Source organism: Bubalus kerabau, chromosome 17, assembly GCF_029407905.1.
Source record: "Bubalus kerabau isolate K-KA32 ecotype Philippines breed swamp buffalo chromosome 17, PCC_UOA_SB_1v2, whole genome shotgun sequence".
NCBI classification, from domain to species: domain Eukaryota; kingdom Metazoa; phylum Chordata; class Mammalia; order Artiodactyla; family Bovidae; genus Bubalus; species Bubalus kerabau.
The window spans coordinates 10403712-10409589 of NC_073640.1; the positions used below are offsets into that span (position 1 = coordinate 10403712).

The 5878-nt window shown below is 37.9% G+C and overlaps 1 long non-coding RNA gene across 1 annotated transcript; it reads right to left on the bottom strand.

Annotated features, from left to right (window-relative positions):
* Positions 1-2117: 2117 nt before the first annotated feature.
* Positions 2118-5206, bottom strand: LOC129631628 (uncharacterized). Its single transcript, XR_008704141.1, has 3 exons — positions 5124-5206; positions 2955-2990; positions 2118-2303 (listed from the first exon to the last, which is right to left on the bottom strand). It is a non-coding gene; the product is annotated as an uncharacterized LOC129631628 (long non-coding RNA).
* Positions 5207-5878: the final 672 nt, after the last annotated feature.

A 5878-nucleotide genomic window follows, 5' to 3' on the forward strand; every position in this document is an offset into this window, starting at 1 on the left:
GTGTTTAGGCTCTTTCTGAATATGCGTGGATAATCTGGGGCAAATTTTTAAGAACAGTGTCATTCATTAGTGACATGTGCATCTTCTTCCCTCCCTCTCTCCCGAGAGCTTTCTCCCCATTGCCTTTAGGCCCCAGGTGGTGCCTGTGCACCGCCCTCCCACTGCCCACGGGCCCCAGGTCTGATGCCCCTAGTGATCCGATGCTTCTTCTGGTCAGAGGCCCCAGTACATGCCTTATAACCCCTTGACAGGATGCTCAGTGAGTCTTTCTGTAGATCCATCACACCCTGGCTAACACTAACTCTGCTTACAGGAGGACTTCTATGTCAGCAAGCAATGTCAATAAGATGAGTTTACACTAAAGTCAGAGACCATGTCATGGTTTCGAGGGTGTTTGTGTTTTAAAAGGATACATGTTAAAGCAACTGAATCTCTCCACCTAGAATGGAAAGCCACATGACTAACCCACTCTTGGGCTCCACAGAGGGATAATATTCAGCACAGAAGCATCTTGCCAGCAGGCCAGATCACGTGCAGACTCTGTCTGTCCTAGGGCCTGTGTGTCTCTGGGCTGAGGACTAGACAGGTCATTATGTGTTTTTTGTTTTCCTACAGCTTCTCTGATTTTATATTTTCCCGTCACAGCATAGAGCAAGGTCTCCAGAGAGCACCAGTTAAGTGTTGACACGGGACGCGTAGCTGTCCTCACAGAGCTCCTGGGCAGTGCCAAGCGTTCAAAGGAAGAGCATCTGGGAACTCCTTGCTCATGCGGGTGCAGGTGAGGGTTTTCCCATGACAGGAACTCATGTGAAATCGGGAAGGTGGCAGTGAGGCAGAAACCGCTGCCGGGGACTCTGTGACAGCCAGGTGGGGCAGCTCCACAGACCCCTCTGTGAGCTCCCGGGCGCAGGATGCTACCATGTGCCTGGCTCCCCACCATTCCCCAGGGCCTGCGACTCCTCCATGTGACTGAGTGTCAAGCCTCAGTCACCAGTGACTGCGTCTCTGATCATCTGGCTTCCAAACCATCACACCTAGACTTCTCCCACACTCATGAAAGACAGGTCGTACAGTAAACTTCTTTTTCCCATAATATATGTGGAGGCTCTGTTTTTCTGACTAATCTCAGACTGATACAACAGTTTTTTGTTTTGTTTCATTTTGTGGAAAATTAAACATGGCAGTATTTACTACTCCACCCAGTGAAAGGGAAAGTCTAATTCTCTTTTTAAACCTGGACTGGCCTTAGAGGCAGCAGGTTCAGCTGCATCTGGTAGAAACAGCAGTGAGACTCACCAAGACCAATCAGTACAAGTTAGTCACATGGACTCAAAAGCGGAGTGTGCCTGAATATAGAGGCTATTACAGTGTGAAGGTTTTAGGGTTAATGAACTCTTGTTTACACCCACAAGCTGAATAAGTCCCTGTAAAATAGGCATATATCTTAGAGACTTCTTTGTCATCATTATAAATCCCAGCACTATGTATATCTGCACCATAGACTAATTATTAGCCCTAGAATAGGATTGAGATGATATGTTTACTATAAATGTAATGACTCTATTAGAGACAATTGGAACTTGGGGGAGGATATGGGTTCTCAGAGGTCTTGGGATTCTACTAAGCTGTGAAGAAGTTGATAGTAAATAAGCCCTATAGCCTGATTTCAGGACCCTGGGTGGATTTAGCATTCTAAGCAAGATGTTTAGAAACAAAGGAAATGTTATACAATCTGTGAGTCTCTTGTGAGCCTTCCTGATTGCTCAAAAACCCTAGGAAGATACCAAGAAATCAGGTGCTCCAAGAAAGTGATTTTTAGGGCCCTTCTATGGAAATGTGAAATTTCTTAAAGACTGAAATTCTTCATTAAAAAAAAAAGTGGGATAGATCCTAGGACGTGGCCAGAATTTTTGAGTAGCAATTATTCCCACAGCCCAAGTTTGAGAAGGGAATGGCAACCCACTCCAGTGTTCTTGCCTGGAGAGTCCCATGACAGGGAAGCCTGGTAGGCTACAGTCCATGGGGGTCACAAGGAGTCAGGCACGACTTAGTGACTGAGCAACAACAAAGTTTGAAAATAAAAGTGTATTTTGGAGACAGGAAATGGGAGAGGCTGTTTACCTCTTGTGGAATCTAGGTTTTTAAAACTTGGGTTGTTCCTCAAAGCAGCCATACTATACAACTTCAGGAGACATTGGGGCTTTGAATTCCATGCAGACAGGAATCTCTGCAGGAAAACTCCAGGAAAATAGAAATCCTGTTCACAGAGATGGGGCAAGAGTAGCAGCTACATGAAAGACAACCTGGCAAAAATTTTTAAAAGAAAAGACCATTTTAAAAATTGCATACCCTCTAAGTCCATAATTTTACTTCTGATAATATGTCTTAAGCAAACAGTGAAGACAAAAATAGTCACATACACACATAAAGATATTTACTGCAGCATTATTTACTACATTAACCTTTTGTAAGGACTTAAAGGACTAAGAGAATTTAGATATTATGAGAAAAACACAGACAGAAGTCAATGTGAAACTACAGGATTGAATAAGAAATCGGTAAGAAAAAAACCTATAAAATACTCCAAATATTTTTTTAAAATATACATGATTCTAAACAATCCATGGTTCGAAGAAAAAAAATACTAGAGAAATAAGAAAATAGTTTTACCTGAACAACAATGGGAAAAAAATGTATCAAAATGTGAGTAAGGCACAAAATGTGGGTAGTGCTTAGAGGGAAATTTACAGCTTCAAAAATTTGTATTAGAAAACCATATGGTGTAAAATCAATGATCTAACACTAGGAATAAGCTGGAAAAAAGGAACAAGTTTAAATCAAGTAACTAAAAAGAGACGATGTATAAAAGATATATAATAAAAGAGAAGATAATAAAGAGGAGAAATCAATGAAATTAAAAAATCAAGCTATAGTGAAAAATCAACAAAACTTACCAAAAGGAGGTCTAAAGTTGAGCATTATTAGCAAATCTGACAAGAAAAAGGAAAAACATAAATTATCAATATCAATAATGAAAGAGACTATATCATTACAGACATTAAAATGATAATAACAGACTGTTATGAAAAATGTATCACAATAAATTTATCATGGATGAAGTAGACAGATTCCTTGAAAGAAATAAATCACCAGAATTTCACAAGAAGTAATGGAAAACTTTAATAGTGCTACATCTGTTTAAAAATGCATTCATAATTTAAAAGTTTCTTTGTGGAATTTTCCACAAAGAATATTCCAGGCTTAGGCCTAGGTGGTCTAGGTGATAAATTCTATCATCTGTTTAAGGCATAAATATTATCAATCTTACACAAACTCAGGAAATAGAGGAGGAGGGGATACTTGACAACTCATTTTATGAAGGTAATATAACCCAGATACAAAAAGGAAAAAAGGAAGGAAGGAAAAAAAGAAGGGAGGAAGGGAAGAAAGAAAGGAAAGAAGGAAATTTCAAACCAACCCAATGTATGTCACTGAAGTAGACATAAAAATCCTAGACAGAATACTCGCAATCAAATTCAGCAATTTATTAAAAGATAATATATCACAACAAAAATACTCTTTATCAATAATATGCAAGATTGGTCCAATATTAGAAAATAAATCAATGTAATTGATCACATCAACAGTAAAAAGAAAAATATGCTATAATCAGTCATCTCAATGGATTCAGAAAAACTTGTGACAAAGTTCAAAATTCAATTCCCATTCATAATTAAAAAATAAACTCTCAGTAAACTAGGAACAAAAAGAAATCTCTTAATCTAATAAAAAGTATTAATTTTTTAAAAGCTGCAATTAAAATCATTCTTAAGAGAAAATGAAATTTTCCCCTAAGATGAGAAATAAGACAAGGATTTCTGCTTTCACTACTTTTACTTAATATTTAGCAGAAAGTCCTATCTAGAGCAATAAGGCAGAAATAAGAAATAAAACTTAAAAGGAGTAAGAATATCTTTATTTTCAGATGACATAATTATGTAAAATAGAAAATCTTAAGGAATCTGTAAAATAAGTTCTAGAATTAATAAGTGAACTAGCAAGATCATAGGACACAGTGTAAATACACAAAAAATCCATTCCAACATACCAGTAATGAACAATTACAAAATAAAAATTTTAAATTATATCATTTACAATAGCACCAAAAATATACAAGGGTAAATTTAACATGGGGCTTCGCTGATGGCTCAGTGGTAAAGAACCCACTTGCCAATGCAGGAAACGTTGGTTCGATCGCTGGGTCGGGAAGATCCCCTAGAAAAGGAACCCACTCCAGCATTCTCGCCTGGGAAATCCCATGAACAGAGGAGCCTGCTGGGCTACAGTCCATGGAGTCACAAAAGAGTAGGACATGATTTAGCAACTAAATAACAACAACAAATTTAACATGTATGCAAGATTTAGACCCTGAAAACTACACAACATTGCTAAGAGAAACTAACAAAGTTCCTAACAATTGGGGAGATATATTCTGTTCATGGACTTGAAAAATCATCATTATTAAGATATCAATTTTCCCTCAAATTGTAAACAACTCTTTCAAATCAATAATATTTACATGATCAATCAAATTTTTTAAAACTTGAAAACTGGCAAAAAGATTTGAGTAGGAGCTCCTAAAAAGAAGACATTCAAGTGCCCTACAAGCCCACAGTAAAAGTGCCCAACCTCACTAATTATCACGGCAATACAAATTAAGCAAAAAAATGAGGCATCAACAAACCACTAGAATGATCCAAATTTTAAAACCTGACATGCAAAATTTGGCAAATACGGAGCAACCAGAACTCTCACATACTTCTAGTGAGAGCATAAAATTGTACAGTCACTTTGGTAAACAGTTTGACAGTTTTTTATAGTATTAACCATCTCCCTACCCTATGACCAAGTGATCCCAACCCTAGCTCTTCACCCAAGAGAAATGAAAACACAGATTTGCACAAGGACCTCTGAAAAAATGTTCATAGCAACTGTACTCATAATCTCCCCTAACTGGAAAGGATTCAAATATCCATCAATAGGAAAATTAATAAATAAACAGTAGCATCCCATGTAATGTAACACTATCAGCAATAAAATATGAATGAACTATTGATACATACAACATGGATGAGTCTTAAAAAACATGCTGAATGAAAGAAGCCAAAAATGAAATAGTGCGCCATACAATCCCATGCATATGAAGTCCTAGAAAAAGGAAAAAAGAATCTATGGTGAAGAAATCCGGAAAGCGGATGCCTGTGGGTGGTGGGTTTGGCTAGAAGGGGGCATGAGGGAACTTTCTGCAGTGACGTTAAAAAATGTCTTATATTTTGATTGAGGTGTCAGCTATATGGGTGTATGCACTTGTCACAACTTGTTGAACCACACACTTAATATACATGTTGATGTATGTAAGTTATTCCTCAAAATTTTTTGCAAAGGTCAGGCAGTGAGTGCCCTAGGATCAGAGGCTTTGTGGGAATACACATCAACCATTGCACTTGGGTTGTACAGTGGGAAGATTCTCAGCCTTGGTTATCTCATTTATAAAGTGGGAAAATAATAGAGCATATCTTAAAAGATTAAATGCTAGAACTTGTGGAAAGTGTTTAGGATAATGGCTAACACAAAGTATGTATTCAATAAATACCCGTTTCTCTCTCTTTCCTCATGTGGCTTTATCTTTAAGCCCACCTTGTAAATGTGGACTCTGTCTTTAGAATGAAATTATTCTTGTTGTCATTGGACTCAAGGGATAAAAATCTACCAGGATAGGTGCACTGGGATGACCCGGAGGGATGGAATGGGGAGGGAGGAGGGAGGAGGGTTCAGGATGGAGAACACATGTATACCTGTGGCGGATTCATTTTGATAT